Genomic DNA, 20188 nt, shown 5'->3' with positions numbered 1-20188 from the left:
GGATGATGCTAAAGACCGCGCGAATTGGAGTTGACTAGTCAGAAGGGAGACCCTGGCAATGGCCGGGATTTATAAATGCCAAGCAGAACATAGTTTAGTTGTTGTATTTATTATTTAATCGTATCAGTCGCCTATGTACTAGAGAAAGTTGGTGTTTTATGAATGAATGAATGTTAAGAATACAATGTAACCCAAGACGTAGAAGCACACATGGGTTTAGAAAATATAAACACACGGTTGAAACGAATTTGCTTTTGCTATATAATATAAACCTATATGACTCCCAAAGCAAAAGACAGGTATGAATGGAAATCTTCAGAGGAGGCCTTTGTAGGAAGACAAGCTGTAGGAGACCAACGACCGTGAACCGATATTTTACATCAAAGTTTAAGTCAAAAGTGAAAAATTTGTTTTATAATTTATTTGTATAAACAAGAACAGCAATAAAGGATTTATTATTATTATTTATAAAACAGACACAATGAAATAGACTAACAATGTTTGAGAGTAATTAAATAACAATAATTTATTTATTTAAAATCTCGTGTAAATTAATAAAATAACAAAAAATAGTCTAGCTTGACAGGACACTCTACAATAAGTCGCGTAAAAGAACTTCGTTCCAAAAACAACAGTAGAGAGTCTGCAGCGTTAACAAGTTACTATCAGGTGATATATGTAGTTAAAGATACATAAATATAAGTATATCATACATTAGACATTGCATCGTTTTCTAAGCTTGGCGAGTTAGTTGACGTGGCATCAGAGGCCGCGTTCCTTTTCGTTTCTTCCATTTTTTCTTCTTGATTATTAAATTCCTGCAAGAAGTTTTTATTTTTTATTTCACAAGGAATTATTGTGAAATGTATTGATGTTGAATATGAAGATATTATTTATTCGGTGATTTGATGCTTTTAAGTTTGCTACAATAATATTTATAAACTAATCTATATGTGAATGACAAAAGATCGCAACTTAGATACGTTTACGAGAAAAAAATCTTTTTTAATTAAAATTAATATGCCTGAGCAGAGATGTATGCTCTAATTTTCCCTTCTTTACAATTCGATTCCCAGATTTAGATAACACGTATAATAGTATTGTTGTGTTCCGGCTTGTCTCAGTAACTACAGGCACAAAGGACATATCATCATAGTGGTAGCTTCACTTAATATAGTTCGTAAAATGACGATTCAAAAGTGCTTTAAACAGCCCACTCGAATAAAGTATATTTTGATTTTAATTTTGTTCCAAAGATGGTTTATATCAGTGATGAGGTGGAGGATTATCAAAGTAGGCTTTAATTGAAATAATTTTATCTGTTAAAATATTCAGCTGTCTCAGCGAATATCTTAACCAGTTAAAACCAGTTAAATAGTCACAATTTAAATATGCTTGGGGCGTCTTGAATTAAAAAATATACTTATTATAAATAATTGATTGTTTGTTTACATTTTTATCGTGGTAGTGTCGTCGGTGGTAGCTGTAGCGACTTCGTATCCGCGGACATATCTGGAATGTTGTAATTTTACATCATAAATTATTACTTGTTTTTTGCCATAATTATGAACCGCAACCGAAACTACCGAATAACCGAATTAAAAATCTATTCGTAACCACAATCGATAATTATTTTTTTTACATTTATATTTTGCTTGATGTTTTACTTTAAGAGTAGCTAATTGCATTTTAAGATTATCAATAATTTTTTCTGTGATTATACATAATGCCAAATAAAACCCTGCTATTGAAGTCAATAATATATATAATATCTTGAAAGTTTTGAAGTGATAACTTCTTATGGGAGGCGATCGCAAATCTCGAATAACATATCTATGAGATATTATTAAAATGAATCTTTAGTTTTGTACATCTCTCAATACACATACGTATTATTTAGTATAGAAGTATCAGGCACAGATCCTACTCATTATGACCTTTTGGCGTAATGTCAAATTATATAGACCTAATCATAGACATTAAGATGTTCCCGTAAACAATTACTAGTTATTAATTCGTTTGACATATTCCTTACACTATGACAAAGTCTTACCATTGGTTCATCGTCAACCATGCATCTCAACTTTCCTTGTATGGCTCTCTTCATCTCAGTCAAGTATCTGACGTCCGCGTCCCGCGGCACGCCGGACGAGTTCTTCAAGTAATCATATGTGTAATTAACGAGTTCGTTTTGGCTGAAATCAATATTATTAAATCGAATTAGTTATCGGTGTAAAAGTAACGTTACGGCCTGCAAATGCTTGTCTGTGGAAACACGTGTGGCTCATTTTCATCGCACATATTCAAGTTTTCTCGTGATGTTTTCGTTCACCGCAGAGTATAGATTTGCAAATTATTGGTGCTTATCCGTTATTGAGAGATTTTTGGGCAGTCAGTATGAAATTTAGCGTGCGGTAGAACCTTGTGTAAACCCGTCTGGGCAGGTACCACTCACTCATCAGTTACTCTACCACCAAATAGAAATACTTAGTATTGTTATGTTACAGTGTGAAGGGTGGGTGAATCAGTGTAACTACAGGCACAAGGGGTATAACATCTTAGCACCCAAGGTTGATGGTTGGTGATGTAAGGCTTAAAGTAGCTTACGAATTCACCATCAGCTTACCTAGATATTATATATTTAAAAAAAAAATACGTGAGGAGATCTGTGGACAAATGCTGATGTACACTATTCGCTCACCCTGAATATCCCCAGCACGTCTCTTTCCTGTAACCTTGTTAGTCAATAGTCTGGCAGTTCAAATACATCATGAAAATACTCAAAAGTTCTTTGTTGTGGTTATTTAATAACTAACCTTAAATCTTTGTCTAGTATAGGACGCCTTTTTCTTTCGTTATTTTCGTTGGAACACTTGTAATTATTCGCAGCTTGCGTTTGACTTATTGTTTTCCTTAACAGACTTCGAAGACATTTTGGATAATGTTTCTTTGCAGCTAAAATATTATAGCAATTAAGCTATCGACAGGAAAAATCTAATAAATTATAGAGAGAGGGATATAACCTTCTCTGAAACGAGCTGCATAGTCTCGCATAAACCCCTCGAAAAACCTCTATAACTTTTGTGCTTTTTTCACGTAAGGGTTTATATATTTAGCTTTTCTAGACAAGAAACAACTCACGCAATAATAAGTTCCTAATTAAACTTAACAAAGACAATTTAAAGAATAATCTGGTCATCCTAACTAGATTAAAAGAACCTATTTCAAGGATGCCCAGCTATAATCCCCAAGTGTGTAATAACTTGATAGCACCAGATTTTGTACCGTATTCTTTAAATATAAGCAATAGAAATAATGTTTGCTACCAGTTGTAATAGCTTAGTAATTATTTTTATAATTAATTTAGTTCGGTGGTGATGCAAGAAATCGTGAAGAAACCTGCATCCATCACTTGTATCTCCACGATCTCATATCGGAGCCGTGCGGTGGGATAAACTTCAAACTCCCACCTCGTGACGAGATATCTTTGCCCAGCAAAGATCTCTTGCAGTCACGAGTAAACAAGATGTTATTTTTTTAAATGATTTTTCTATTCATAGCAACACGATTATTTTCCGTTATTACTTACGCGGTACTGTTTAATTTCCAAGAAAAAAATACGAATATTTACATTTCCTAGATCTCGTATAATCAATTATCCTTTGAATGAATTCCGCAGACGAGCCGTCGGTGGGATACTTCCTGAGTGACTGCGTGAAGAGGTCCGGACCCTTGAACATGGGACCTTGAAGAAGATGGATGAGAAGTCACCGATTATAAATATTAAGTTACGATTATCTGTTGAATTTATATAGCAAGCAATTAGAAAAATGAACTTTCTAGTAAGTTCCGTTAAAAAAATGTAGAGACTTGGAAAGCTCTCCTTACATCTATATGCAACATATTATTACCTGCTAAGCAGGGTTTAACAAATTCTAAATATATATATTTTACAATTCTCATTTTACAAACCGTACAAAGTTAAACCTATTACGGAACGGAATGTAGATCTTCACGAGAAAACCGGCAAGACACTCAATAGTTAACTATTTACCAACATTTCAAATACACTTTTTATTTGCAATGTCAATCGAATCCATGTGGAATTACTGTATGTATAATCATTGTAAAAAATGACATTTTAAAAAAATCCCGCTATTTCTTTTGCCGATTCTTCTCTGGTCCGAAGTGTTAATTTATAAATAACTTGCTGAAACGATACTTCAACCCTTGGAAAATAAACGTTTTCTGATATTAAATGACCTTTCCATTTCAAAGGCTTTTTAATGTGAAGAGATTTTACAAATCGTACAAAACATCCAAAAACCAAACCCTTATATACAAGCACAGATAAACAATATATTTATACACTCACTAATATGTTGAGGAAACGCAGCAAAAGGTGATCGGTAATCTGCGAACTAAGAAATAATCGTTACTAGAGTACCCATTAGACAAATCCCTCGTATCAGCTCCTTCCATTATACAGGTCTTGGTTATAGGGCTCTGTTGAAGCTATCCTACTCAGATCGGCTTCAAAAATGCTCTCATATATTTTATCGCTAAGTAGCAATTATTGTTGTGTTTCAGTTAGTACGATTAGCGAATGATTGCACAAAGGATATGATATCTCAGTTCATAAGTTACGAGGCGCCTTGGTGATGTAAGCTGGTTAATATAACGTGATAGTATCTCTTACAGGGTCAACGTCTATGGGTAGTGGTGACAAACTACCTACCTACCTACCTACCTTTCAGTGGCGTAGCTATCGTAGGGCCAGGTGGTGCAGTGCACCAGGGCCCCGGAGCTCAGGAAGCCCTCTTACCTAAGCTTTGACAAGAGTGGGCTCCTGAAGCTAGAAAACCTGCTCACAAAATCATTTTTTTCCTATCTATAACTTTGAAACACAATATAAGTTAAAGAGGTGGCGGAAAGAGTTACGCCACTGCTACCTTTTTTTAATTAAAAAAAACTGAGCTCACGACTTGATATGCAATTGGCAGAAAATAATTCAATTATTACCTTGTAGTAATCCTGATACTCCCAATCGTTGACTTGAAACGTCATTGGAGATGCTAAGCTACTCATCTGGGGCGGTACAATAAATTAAGAATTTGAAGTATACATTCAAGCGAGCTTCTGCCTTACTAACGGTTAAGTTTTATTATGATAAATATGTAAATAAAAAGTCATACCCCGAAACTGCTCGCGTATCTGACGTCATATATCGGCACGTGGACATTTCCGAAATTTCTCTCCGTGTTCGTTTCGGCACTCGAATGGGAAACTCTTGTCGATTTCCAATCTGCAACAATAAATGTCACTGTCAAATGACATTTCCAGGGCTAAATCCTCTCCTCTTTTTGAAGAGACAGTTTGAAGTCTACTCTACCATACAGCCCCAATGTGGTTAATTTTTGTTTATAATTCATCTCGTGTTCGGCCGTGAAGAAAAACATCGTAAGGAAACCTAAGTTTGCAGGATTAAAATCTATCACTGTGACCCGAAAGAGTATTAGTTCAAGACCAATTGCTTAATAAACTTTCCGAATTACGGGGACTGCCAATTATAAAACAAAAAAAATCGGAGCCAAGTTTAGCTTCGCTTGTTCACGTAATAAAGGTCACTGATTCAATCAAATGCTGTGTTATTGTAAACATAGATATGATCTTTGTGAATGTACACGGACACAGACAGTCAAATATGATTCTTACTTGATTCTATACATTTCGTGGGCGTTCTGTGGTCGGTCAGAAGGCTGACAGTCAGGGCCGAGCCGCGCACCACTGCTACCACGCTTTCACCGTCTCCCTCCATGTCACCAGCGATTTTATAAAATTACCTGCCAGATTTTACGATTTTTAATTAGTTATTAATAATATATAATATATATAAACCGAGATTGTGCATCTTGGGTTCAAATCTAGGCTAGCACCGCAGAATTTGTATTTGTAATGCATCTCATGCTTGACGATGTAGGAAAAACATCATGAGGAAACGGGACCCTATTACTGCTTATGTAAGACTGTCCGTTCGTCTGTCTGTCCGTCTGTCACCGGGCCGTATCTTATGAACCGTGATAGTTACGAAGTTGAATTATTTACAGGTTGCCGCTATAACAGCAAATACTGATATACAGAATAAAATAAGTATATTTAAAAGGACTCTCATTCAACAGAAGTTATTTTATTCTGGTGATTGCCAATATTGATAACGGCAACAGGTAGACCATTGAAATATTCATAGAAAATTTAGTTACATATTCCATTTGAAAATTTAATAATTAAAATAAAATAAAACAAAAATTTAAGAGGGTATATAGGAGATCCAAAAGACGTGATTTTTGTGCCGATTTTATAGGTACGGAACCCTTTGTGGGCGAGTCCGACTAGTACTTGGCCGGTTTTTTTATATTGGTTGAGTTGTTTTTTCAGTAAGCCATTACACAAGAAACGTCTCCTCATTAATACTTTGATAGATTAAAAGACAAATCGATACTCACTTTCATTTTAAGTAATCGAAGTACGGTAAAACATAAGTCGGGTCGGTAGCAGAGTGAATAATTCTCTTCAAGATCTATTGTCCTGAGGATAATACGTGTTAGTTATAAAAACAAGTTTTCTTTTTTTGGAATATTATGATAACTATGGTCATACCTGACCTGATGGTAAGTGGACACCACCGCACATAAACAATGGCGCTGTAAGAAATAATAACCATTCCTACAAACACACCAATGTTCCACCAAGCTTGGGAGCTAAGATGTTATGTCCTTTGTGCCTGTAGTTACACTGGTGCACTTGCCGTTCAAACCGGAACATAAAAAATCCTAATATAATGTTGTTTGGCGGTAAAATATCAAAGTCAAAGTCAAAATTTTTTATTCAATATAGAAGTGTTTACACTTGCTTATTGATAGTCAAAAAAGTACCACCGGTTCGGAATTTAGCACGTCGGACCTGAGAAGAACCGGCGAAAGAAACTCAGCGGGATATATATTTTTTTTCCATTTTGCATGTACAATGATAATTATATTTTAGTTATTTGAAACAGCCTGGAGGCGATCATTTCATTCCCAAGGTGTGCAGTCAACTAAAAAATCATTAGTGTTGTAATATCCTTTAGCACACAAACGCTCTTTAACGATTCTTTTGAATTTTATAATTGAATAATTTTGAACGTTTTCTGGGATCCTGTTGTAAAAACGTATACATTGCCCCAAAAAAGAGTTACTAACCCTGTGTAATCGGGTACTTGGAATAACAAGTATATTTTTGTTCCTAGTGTTAATAGAATGTACGTCACAATTTCTGGGAAAATCATTTATGTTTTTGCGTACATACATAACATTATCAAAAACAAATTGAGAGGCGATAGTCATTATTTTAATTTCTTTAAATTTACCTCTTAACGAATCTTGTGGGCCCAGGTTATAAATTGCACGAATAGCCCTCTTCTGCAGTACAAAAATATTATTAATGTCAGCTGCATTACCCCAGAGTAGGATGCCATACGACATTATACTGTGGAAATAACTGAAGTACACAAGGCGAGCCGTATCCACATCAGTTAAAAGTCTAATTTTTTTTACCGCATAGGCTGCAGAGCTGAGTCTATTCGCCAATTTATTTATATGGGGGCCCCATTGAAGCTTAGAGTCTATTGTCATACCAAGGAACTCTGTTGATTCTAAAACATCTAATGCTTCCTCGTTTAAAAGTACACTTGTTTTGACACATCTTACTTTGGGAGTAGTGAATTTAATACATTTTGTCTTTTTACTATTTAACATTAAATTATTAACACTAAACCAATTTACTATTTCAGAGAGAGCATTGTTCACATCGTCATATATTGAAAGACGTCTTTTTATTTTAAAAATTAAAGAAGTATCATCAGCAAACAATACTATCTCGAGTTTATCACCTAGGAGATGTGGCAAGTCCTTTATACAAACAAGGAAGAGAAATGATCTAAGAATTGATGCTGCCCACAGTAACTGGAGACCCGGGAGATCTCTTTCCATTTGCATCAACCCTCTGAATCCGATTGCTCAGATACGAAATCGGAAGACTGAGTGCAGTATCCCTAATTCCATAATGACGTAGCTTCCTGACCAAAGTTTCGTGTTGCACACAATCAAAGGCCTTAGATAAATCACAAAATATCCCTAAGGCATCCTGTGATTCCTCCCAGGCCTTGTAAATATTTTTAACGAGCTCAACACCAGCGTCAGTTGTCGAGCGACCCCGTGTAAATCCAAAATGTTTCTTGTGTAGCAACTTGTTATTGTTAAAATGTACTACCATTTGATTTAGAACTAACTTTTCAAAGATCTTGCTAAGAGTTGGTAGTACAGAGATGGGCCTATAGTTGTTGGGGTCTGATGTACTACCTGACTTAAATATTGGTAATACTCTACTACGTTTCATGAGGTCAAGAAACACGCCACTGCGGGTGCGATTACATCAATTATTGAATTGACTACCTTAACAGAGATCCCCACAGATCGGCCGTTTTCTTAATATCTAGTGATCTGAAGGAACTTATTACATCATTTACACTTACTGTATTAAATTTAAAACTAATATTACATTCTTCCACATTGTTTTTTAATAATGATTCAGCAACGGTAGGAGAGGAATTTAATGAGTTAGTAGTCGAAAATGGAATGTCAGCAAAACATTTTTCAAAAACAGTTGCAACATCCCGATCTGAGGAAAATAAATTGTTATCAATAGATAAGCTAAAGTCGGAGATGTTATTTTTGACTCTTCCAGTTTCGCAATTAATAATTTTCCATGTCATTTTAATTATATCAGGTGCGTCAATATTTTTTTTTTTATATGCAATGATTTACCTGTATGACATACACGTTTGAATAGTTTAGAGTAGGCACTAACATAACTGATAAATGAAAAAGACCGGTTGTATGATCTTTCACTATAAAGTTCATACAACCTCTGCCTACTCTTGTGAATTCCGACAGTCGCCCAATCATTAAATTTAATAAAATTCCTAGAATTGACTGTCTTGGAAGTAAATATGGCATTAAATTCTGTTTTAATTAATTTAAAAAAATTGTTATAAAGCTCATTAGAATGATCATTTAATTGTAAAAATATAATGGGAACTACCCAGATGAGCTTTTACAAACCTACCAAGGTAAATGGAATCTGCTGGAGTCTCCTTAGACGCTCCCAAATCCGCAACTAATTGAGATTTTGTAGAGTACTGGCACTTACCATCAACAAACAATCGACTCCCTAGTAATATATCAAGATACAATTATTATTGTTAAAATATTAATAATAAACTGTAACTTACATTGTTAATTATAAATACAATATAATTTATAATATCTTATAGTTCAGCATTTAATTTTACCGGCGAGTCATTTTAAACGTCACCAAACAGACATCATAATCTTCTTTTCTGTCAAAACAAAATATCACAACAAGTTCAACGATACTTTTTAATGTAATCAGCGCTATTATGATATTATATGCGATTTGAAAATTAACCGTCGACGAGACGCTTTGGTACTTTTGTATTGTTTAAGATAATTATTGCTAAATATTTATTATCGTACAACTACTTGGTGGTGCTTGCCTGGGTTCGAACCCGAAATCATCGGTTAAGATGCACGCGTTCTAACCACTGGGCCATCTCGGCTAAATTGAATTGAATTTGAATTTCATGTGCTTTATTTGTGTTTATAATTCATCTCGTGCTCGGCCGTGAAGGAAAACATCGTGAGGAAACCCGCGTGTGTCTAATTTCAACGAAATTCTGCCACATGTGTATTCCACCAACCCGCATTGGAGCATCGTGGTGGAATATGCTCAAAGGGAGAGGAGGCCTTAGCCGAACAGTGGGAAAATTACAGGCTCTTAATGTAATGTAAAAAAAAACTACTTGGTAGGGCTTTGTACAAGCCCGTCTGGGTGGGTACCATCCACTCATCGAATACTATACCGCCAAGCAACAATACATAGTATTATTACGTAACGGTTTGAACTAGGCATAGGTCAGTGTAACTACAGGTACAAGGGACATGTCAATCCAAAAAGTCGGTGTCGCATTGGTTATCTAATAATAAGTGGTTAAAATTCATACGGCGCCAATGTCGAGTGGTCACCAGTTACCATCAATGGTGCCCAATTTTCAGGGCCGGAATTACCGTATGACTTTTTAGGCTTCAGCCCAGCGCCCCGTGGATTCAAGGGGCCCCCAGCTAAGTCAAGTCAAAGTGATGATGATAGACGATAATCAGAAAGAATCCATCATTTAAATTAAACAAATCGTATGGTTTGCAGCCCTTCGAATCCTACAATTAATCAAACCCATTCAATTCAAGTCTACGTTCAGGTGTGTCTTAAGTGGGGCCCTGAATAGTATTAGCCCAGCGCCCCACTGCAGGCCCTGCCAATTTTCCGAGATGCCGATAAATGCCATAAACATAACCATCGACAATGAATGTCCGGTGAAAAAGAAAGCCAACCATATGCTCATGTGGTAATCTCGCCTTGCAAATGTCATGATTGTACCGCAAGCATGCTGTGGTTAGAAAGCTTAGAATTACACAGTTGATTGGGGAAAATTAACACAATGCCAACTCTGTTAACTGTGAGTCTAGTTTATAAGTATTTATATTCGGTGTTACGCCTGCTATAGGGATAGATTGCTTCACATTCCATGCTAATGGCAATTTTTAAGGTTACAAAATTATATAATTTAAAAAATATATATATCGGTCGTGCTTGGTCGTGTAGTTATGATGTATAGAAATAATAACGCACCTTTAAAATTAATTCAGTTCGATATATTTGGTGGTGCGATCCGGAACAGCCAGTTGGAAGGTGTCGCCCTCTTGCCATGAGTGTGCGCCTGTGGACACAGCCATGAGCACCGGTGATACCCCAACTTCGTGAGAGATAAACTCGTAAATGCGCCTTAACACCGTAAAGGAAAAAAAAGTAGAACTCGCGATATTAAATATTTACCGAATTTTAATTATAATTTGTTATTTCAGTAATATAAATATACATACGAGTACATACAAACTGTCATACGTAAAAATAATCTACTAAAATCACAACCCACCGGGCTGGGTAGAGTGGAATAATAATCATTGTTCAGAACTTCTTTGTTAACCATAATTACGTTTTCTACAGCCTTTGGACTCGAAAAACCAAAGGTTTTAAAATTAATTTAATTAAACTAAACTGTTACACCAATTTGAGATAATACTGAACAATGTTAAATTCAAATATTGAATATGCTGATGAGGACTCGTGATCTGTGTCGCACGTGGAACTTGCGGCTCGTAGCATCAGCGATTCCATTACAGTCGCCTCGTGTGACACGCTCCATCGAAGAGTATTGTTATTTTCGTTTTTTTTTCGAATCTTTACTTAAATACTACTTGTCTTGTTTATTGCACTTATCTCAGGACTATCAGTATGCCAAGTAAGACGAAATCATTAACGAAACGTCTTAGGGGGAAATTCACAGTTTGGAAGTTCAGTTAAGATCGGTTTGCCCTATTGAAACTTGAACTCTTTGCGCTCGTGTTAATGCCGTTCCATTGTATATTAAACTGGGGGATTAGAGAATGTTGTATTTAGCACACTTATTTACTATAATGCGGCCTGTGTAATTGGTTTTAAAGTAACTCAGCACGACAATAACTAACCTAACCTAGTTACGCTGATTACTGAAGACATAGTTGTATATCAATATTTTATATTTAACGATCGCATTCTTCGGTGAGTGAGAGTCTGTTCCTACTGAATACGTCCACTAGTCATTTAAAATTCATGTTGCGTGTTACGCACAATAAGTACGCGTAACTTCTACATATTGTTTAACACGAAGTCTGCACTACTCTGATCAATGTGTGCGTGCTTGTAGTTGCCTGACATTTAATATAACCAATTAAATTTGTAATAATTCTATATGAGTTTTTATGAAATTGTAATATTAATAAATACCAATTAATTAATGCATAAGAAAATTGATGGAATCCATATTTTACACATTTCATTCATTGTATTTTTTTCGGGTGAAGACCGAAATGAGATACTTCTTCTTCACACACAGACACTCTTCAAAATGCATAATTCAACTAATATTATAAAGGCGAATTTTGTATGTATAGATGTGTGTTACTCTATCACGCAAAAATTACTAAATGGATTTTAATGAAACTTCACAATAATATAACTTATACATCAGAATAACATAAAATAATTTATAAAGATACTGTTTTAATAATACCCGACAACCACCCCCTAAACGCAAGCTAAACCGTGGGAGAAAACTGGTATATAATAATTAGACATTATTACATTCAGAAAAATTTAACTCTCAATTTATGACACAGATATCTAACATTCTAAATTAAACAGAAAATATGAAATCAAAGCAAGTTATGTTACACCACAATACTAAGCTCACTTCACAACAATGCTAAATACTGCCGTTTAGCTGTAGAATATTTGTACATACATTGTTATGTATTGTTAATTCATTATTAATTACCGCCTTCATGGTTTTCCGTTCGACCTAAAGGTTGACTGGCAGAGAATGCCTTCAGGCATTAAGTCCGCCTTTTGTCCCATTTACTTTGCGGTGGTCAATAAAGTGTTTAAATAAATAAATAAATATTTGATGAGCGGGTAACAGATACAGATGCGTAGCGAGTACAGTTTTATCACATTTCTCAATTCGATGGCGGAGCTAAGCAATCTAACTAGATTAAAGTCATGATAACGGTCACCATCGAGTAACTATATAAGGATGATATCGTCCTGACCGATTTCGGCCACAGCTAATCACAAGGGTGACCAACCAATCAACGCGGGACATTCTAAGTACATACTTGTATGAATTCTCAGTTCCCTCGCTCTAATGCGATGGAACAGCAACGGAAATATTTCAGGTGTAGGACCAAAGGCGTCACGTACTATCCATGGCACGGAAGGAGTGTGTCTTCCAACTTTCCAGACTCCGGGTTGTTACTGAGATTTTTTCGGTAGAGAAACCCAATAACATCCAATCGGTCTGACCTGGGGCTTGAACCCAGAACCTTGGGATATGCGACTATATATAACCATTAGACCAATGAGGTGGGTAAAGGATATAACAATGGCAGTAAGTATGGTTGTATAATCATCATCATCAGCCCATATTCGTCCACTGCTGGACATAGGCCTCTCAAATTGCACGCCACTGTGGTCTTTCTTCGGCAACTCGCATCCAGCTCCTGCCAGCCGTCTTGCGCAAATCGACACTCCACTTTGCCTGAGGACGTCCTAATATAATATTATAATATATAACCACAATTATGTTCTCAATAAATAGGTTACGTACCTACTGTCAACGAGGCAGTTACTCAATATAATCATATTGAGTTTATCCGAGGAGAAATCGATAATTTTAAAACCGCGTCGTTATTCGTGTGACATTTGTCTTGGTGCTACGATTACACAAGATGGCCTCCAAGTTCCACTTCGCTTGTTACAGCCGTTGCAAAAAATGATTACACGCATTTTTATTGATTATTGATTTGCTACGTTATAAATAGCACAGGTAATACTTGTAAATATCTCTGCTGGTGTAAGCCTTTCCTTGTTCCACCACGGACAAATATGGATTAGTGAATGCACCTTATACTCTATTCCAACCATAACAGGAAAAAAGTCAAATAAACAACATTTGACAGCAAATTAACGCGATATCATTGGTCGAGAGCTTGATTAATCTATGATATCCACTACGGATTTGCGAAAAAATTGCGTTTTGAACGTCGACGAAACTTTTAGCGGAATTTTGGAAGTAAAATTAAAGTGGAAATATGTAGCTAGGTGTAATAGTGTTGTATTATAAATAAATATATTTTGATCATAATTTCTTAGTAGTGCACAATATAGGTGAGTTATTACCAAATCGATTGAAATACGTAAATCTAAGGTGTGTTTATCTTTTTTCCTACTTCGATTGGAATAGGTTATAGATAACATAACACTATAAAAGAACTAACAAGCCGTCTTTAATATCTTGGTGTGCGTGACAGATTCGCTTTACGTCAAACGTCATATTACTTTACTAGTGTGTGTAGTTAGAGGCGAACCGTCGCCCAATATTTTATTCGACGCGTTCTCAGCATTAACAGTCTATCTAGACTAACTAAAATTTCATCTCCTTTGCAGATTTTTCATGACGTTTTCCTTCGCCGCCTAAAACGAGATGAATTATTATGAACAATAGAAAATTCAGGGGTATTTGCCCAGATTTTAACCTTCAATCGTAGTTTAAAATGCTCTGGGCTATCTATACTAGTATGTCTGTATAAATATATATATGTATATGTATTTTTATATTAATAAACCACCTACCGTGTCCGAGCTGGTTAAGTTTTTTTTTTATGGTATCGGTAGGTGGACTAGCAAAGGGGCCATCTGATGGTAAGTGGTCACCACCGCCCATAGACCAACCAACCAACCGCCCACCAAACTTAGGAACTAAGATGTTACATCCCTTGTGCCTGTAATTAGACTGGTTCACTCGCCGTTCAAACCGGAACACAACAATACTGAGTATTGTTGTTTAGCGGTAGAATATCTAATGAGTGGGTGATACCTCCACAGACGGGCTTGCACAAAGCCCTACCACCAAGTAAAAGATCAAGTAAGATCACAAAAACACAAACAAATATTTCATCAAAATCGGTCCAGTCGTTTATGAGGATTCAGTGACATATAAGTACAGAAAATTTATATACACAGAGATAAGCTTAATAATAATTCATTGTGTAGGGGTTTTTCGTCGTTTACGTTACAATGCTTATTGTTAAGAACTCGATACACGTAGCACTTATAAATAGAAATAAAAACGAAAATGTTTAAATCTATATGCCCATTCAGTAAGAACAAACTCGACATTCATCGCAGAACACGATTATGAAATTTCAAACTGTGTTGGGCGACATTATTATTATAATAATAACATTTAAAGGATATGTCGAAATATCGTTTCACGAACCCTGTTCAAGTTAGCTTGATCTTTTTGACAGACGGGCTAGTGATGGGAAAAAGGAAATATAACATATATGTTATATTTCCTGTTATATAAACAGTCGATGGAACGATGGAATGCGTAATTTAAATTACAATTCAATTTTTTTTTGCTTATTTTTCTAAAAATAGTTATAATAGCTAAAGAGACCCCAACCACTAGCCAAAAATACCCCAACTAAAAGGACATCGGTTCGTAACAATAACTTAACAATGATAAGTTATTATTGTAATAAGGATTTTTGTAATCGATATTTGTAGCGGTTACTGCCTGTTATTCGCGACCCTACCGTCCGACCGATGTAACATTGTACGAGCGTCTATTATTTTCAATGTTTCTATTTAAACTTTATCTTGATGCAATAATATATAATAGAAAAAGTCTTAATATTTTCGGATAACGCTTGAATCTTTAGGAACTTCTGTATTATATGTATTTTTTTTATATTTTTACAATTTTTAAAATCATTAAATTATGAAAATAATATGTTCGTCATTGCGAAACTATGTCGATCAGAAAAATTTACATCTGTCAAAAAGATCAAGCTAACAGGGTACAGTGAGTTTTTACAGAATAGCACTCGAAAAATTAAAATTACGATCACGTTTATAATAATGACACGAACGAAAGCCGTTGAATATATCAACGCAGGGCTTTCTTAACCCATTCCGGGGTCTTAGGAAGATTATGTTAAAATTTACCAAGTATTTTTTAGATATGATTTATGAAGTAGCAGTCTGTCAGTGCAGGGTCAATACAGGGTAATCTATATTAAATGCACAATGTATTTAAGGTACTTAATTGGATAAGGATTAATGCTGTATTGCTTAAAATCACTTCGTAAATAAACCATTTATCGTAAAAAGTTATCCCTAAGAGATAGCATATACCATCGCAGACTTTTTGTAGAATTTTGCTGCTGTTTTTTGTAGAGTAGAGTTTTGTTATTTTTAAGGTGTACAATACTGTAGTACATTATTTTGATCTATATAGTAGGGTTCAGCCAGTGTTTGCAATATATATAAATATGTTTATTTATGACATCACATTAGAAAACTCTAAAATGATCAGTATTTCTCTTCGATATTATGCATGTATTATACATATAAACCTTCCTCTTGAATGAAAATCCGTTACGTAGTTTTAAAAATCTAAGGGTACACAGGGACAGACCGACAGCGGGAAGTGAGTTTATTTTATACTATGTAGTGATAATATATATATATATAATCACATATGTATATAGATTGTAAATACATATAATTGGAGTGTCTGTTTGTAATATTAAAATAACCACTTTTTACTAAATGCATAAATGTATATATATAGTATACACGGTACATATACCAAAATATATTTTTTTACAATTTTTGTGTGTCTCTGTTTGTTCCGGCTAATCTCTGGAACAGCTGGACAGATTTTGTCGTGACAGATTTTCACTGGCAGATAGCTGATGTAATAAGGAGTAACAGGCTACAATAATAACTTTTTTGTTAAATTCAAACTCGCACGAAGTCGCGGGCACAGCTAGTAATACATAATCGAGACTAAACTCTCAGGTGATATTATCTTAAATAATAACATCTCTCATCTCTAGTTCCCAAGAGTGGTGGTACATTGGTGATGTGAGGAATGATATTTCTTACAGTACCAGTGTCCCATTCTTCAGTCCATCTCATTATCATTTTCATCATTAGCAGTCTGTAAATTTCCCACTGCTGGGCTAAGGCCTCCTATCCCTTGAGGAGAAGGTTTGGAGCATATTCCACCACGGTGCTCCAATGCGGGTTGGTAGAATACACATGTGGCAGAATTTCGTTCAAAGTAGATACATGCAGGTTTCCTCACGATGTTTTCCTTCACCGCCGAGCACGAGATGAATTATAAACACAAATTAAGCACATGAAAATTCAGTGGTGCCTGCCTGGGTTTGAACCCGCAATCATCGGTTAAGATGCACGCGTTCTAACCACTTCAGTCATCTACTTACATTAAAAAAAAGAAATACGAGTTCATTGTCACTTTGGGCCGTAGACATTGTCATTACAAAAAATATTCTTAAACGTATCAGCGACTATTTTCAATGATATCTTTGTGTTTTTAATTACAATATTGTAAGTACACTGGCTCACTCACCATTTAAATCGTAACATATTCAAACAACGTATTTGTAAGTGGTGGGTAATCTTACAAGGCTGCACAAAAATGGGCATAGAACCATTAGACTAATTAAAAAAAACAAAACAATAAACATCTCCATTTTCTCGCCCCACGTAGATCAACATAACTTTCTAATCTACATTGACCGAATCACGTAATTTGTGAACTGATACAAATACAAACAGATAACCATTGACGTCTGACCTCGGTTTAAATCCAGCCGTTAACGATTACGTTTAAACGATAAATTGTCGTAACCGTTTCGCAACGGTCGTGACAATTTATAAATTAAATAACTCATTGCTAACGAAGCGGTGACCCCATCTTCCACTTGGAATTGGCAAGTATGACTTTTAATAAATTTAAATCTCATGATAAACATTTATATAAATAATGCTTGGGTAATTGGGTAAGTTTTCCTTGATCAAAGACTATAAAGGTAAAAAGCACGGAGTTAGTATCCATTGAAGTTGATGCAGGATAAATAGTAACTCAAATGTATTTATTTAAGATAACTACGTATACTCTATTCCAAGCATAACAAGAAAAAAGTCAAATAAACATTTGACAACAAAAATGGCGTTTTAAACGTCAACGAAACTGTTATCGGAATTTCGGAAGTAAACTTAATTTGGATATAAGTAGTTAAGTGTAATAGTGTTGTATCATAAATAAAGATATTATTAATTATAAACTCCTAGTAGTGCACAATATAGCTGAGTTATTAGCAAATCGCATGAAATACGTAAATTTAATGTTTGTTTATCTTTATTCCTACTTCGATTGGAATAGGCTATGATTAAATTCGTGGAATAGTGGAAAGGCGTAAAATCAACGGACAGATGAGAAAAATATTTCTAATTTTAGGCATTTTCAGAAAGGAGCTTATCGAATCGGAATAATGACCTTAAAAAAAAAGTTTGTTATCTCACCATTTTATACTTTGCCATAAACCAATTTGGAAAATACTTAGTTTTTGGGACACTTCCCGTTTAGTCCTATTTAAATTGACTGAAAATAAAATTGAGGGCGGATATCTTTTTGTTAAAATTGTTTTTGATATCTTCTTTAAATGTGTACCATTTTTTACACAGCGTGATTAAATGTTGAAAGGTAGGTACCATCTGAATTAAAAGGAATCATTCGGTCCATATGTGTGATAAATTTGTCAATATTCGGCAATGATGTCTCGATTAAGCTACACGCTGCAAAGGGTCTAGGTAACTTTCATATTTAATATAAAAACTATTAAAATTATTATCAATCAATAAACAGTATCGAAGCATTGGAACCTTATTATAACGATAGACAACGATGTAGCCATTAGAAAATCAGTCAATTATTAATAAATTACATATATGAGGCTTTAATTTTATCAAGTTCGGGAAAGGGGCGCTTTGATCCAAACCATCTGTTTGGTAAGACTTTTCTTTTTCTTTTACGATGAATTTTATTAGGATTATAAATTAAAAACAACCAGTTAATTTAAAACAATTGAATAAACTACAAAGCTTCTCTCTAAAGTTTGAGAACATTTAATCCCAGAAGTGGGACGTTAAGTAGTTAATTTACCTATATTTATGAACAAGTAATATACCAAATTATAAATCCTCATCTAGCATTATTATGTTAGTAAGAGTATAAAAATCTATGCGTGTAAAAAACCCGGCCGTCGATCATTGACCCGGTGATTAATTTAGCGACAAAGGATATAAAAAACAAATGCGTCACCGTAGGCCGATTAAAGAATGGACTTTTTATGCATTTTAGTAAGAAGCAAGAAGGAATATTCGCTCGCTCGACGAACCATGTAACTAAGGACTGAACAATGGCAGGGAATTAAATCTGCGTATCATTAAGGTGAAATGGCCTTGAAAAATCGTGATGAATAGTTTGAATATGACTCAGATTCTTGAGGTTTCATATAAGCTTTATTAAGAATCGATACACGGAAAACTAGAAGACTTTTATTAAAACCATCAGATTTTCTCAGACTTTAGAACATTATTTTTTGATATATAATTTGTGTATTCCATATATTTACATTTATTTATTAGTTTTAGTAAGAGATTAATGTTATTTTGTTCATTGTTACAGCACCACCCACCTCATATTCTATGAGCTAACCTAACCTACACCGTTGGTTGCCTGGAAGAGTTCGCTACGTAGCGATAAAGTCGCCAATATTGTAAACGTCGTTTAATAAAAATTAAGGCCGGATCTATGTTATAATTATTTATTTTCTCTGTGTGGTGTACAATAATAGTATAAAGTAAAGTAAAGTATTTATATTGCTTTAGAATAACATTAATATAATAAAAAAAGACCGTGCTTAATATTTATGAAACAAGTGTTTTATTAATCAGTTTTACTTACTAAAATAACATAAATAAAACTTATAATATGCGCTCAAATTGAATTATTTCAGAGGTCCAGCATGCCGGTCAACGACAGACCAGACTTTCAGTACCTGTTTCTCCCCTGTTTCTCAACTGATTTAGCTTTTTTCTATGTAGCAAATATTAAACCCCGGACAATTCAGTGAAGCTCGACTGGATTTAAACCAATTATTATTATTATATTTATTTAAATACTTTATTGCGCAACACATGAGTACATAAGAGAAACAAAAACAAAAAATATTTAACAAATGGTGCGTAAAGGCGGTCTCATCGCTTAAGCGATCTCTCACAACCTTTGGTGATACGAGCTTAGAACGAAAACAGGTAAGTGCAGATATACATAGAGAGGGGACAATAACTATAATATAAGAATACTTAATACACACATAATAATATATTATATAATTATGTTATCAAAATATCAATCAATCAGTCAAAATATACTTTATTCAAGTAGGCTTTTACAAGCACTTTTGAATCGTCATTTAACAAACTATTTAAAGTAAAGCTACCACCGGTTCGGAATGTAGATTATACCGAGAAG

At 34.7% G+C, this 20188-nt stretch overlaps 1 protein-coding gene and 1 long non-coding RNA gene across 2 annotated transcripts in view; both read right to left on the bottom strand.

Moving 5' to 3' along the window:
* Positions 1 to 15397, bottom strand: part of LOC113391780 (aldo-keto reductase AKR2E4-like) — a 168458-nt gene extending 153061 nt beyond the window's left edge. The window contains exon 1 of the mRNA XM_064219573.1: positions 15389 to 15397. The gene's annotated coding sequence lies outside the window, so the exon portion shown is untranslated. The remainder of the gene's footprint in view (positions 1 to 15388) is intronic.
* Positions 2840 to 5296, bottom strand: LOC135194221 (uncharacterized). Its single transcript, XR_010309717.1, has 4 exons — positions 5196 to 5296; positions 4376 to 4421; positions 3632 to 3745; positions 2840 to 2955 (listed from the first exon to the last, which is right to left on the bottom strand). It is a non-coding gene; the product is annotated as an uncharacterized LOC135194221 (long non-coding RNA).
* Positions 15398 to 20188: the final 4791 nt, after the last annotated feature.

The sequence above is a fragment of the Vanessa tameamea genome, chromosome 28 (genome assembly GCF_037043105.1).
Source record: "Vanessa tameamea isolate UH-Manoa-2023 chromosome 28, ilVanTame1 primary haplotype, whole genome shotgun sequence".
Taxonomy (NCBI): Eukaryota; Metazoa; Arthropoda; class Insecta; order Lepidoptera; family Nymphalidae; genus Vanessa; species Vanessa tameamea.
The sequence above is the reverse complement of the archived record's forward strand: the minus strand, read 5'-3'. Positions and strand labels throughout refer to the sequence as shown.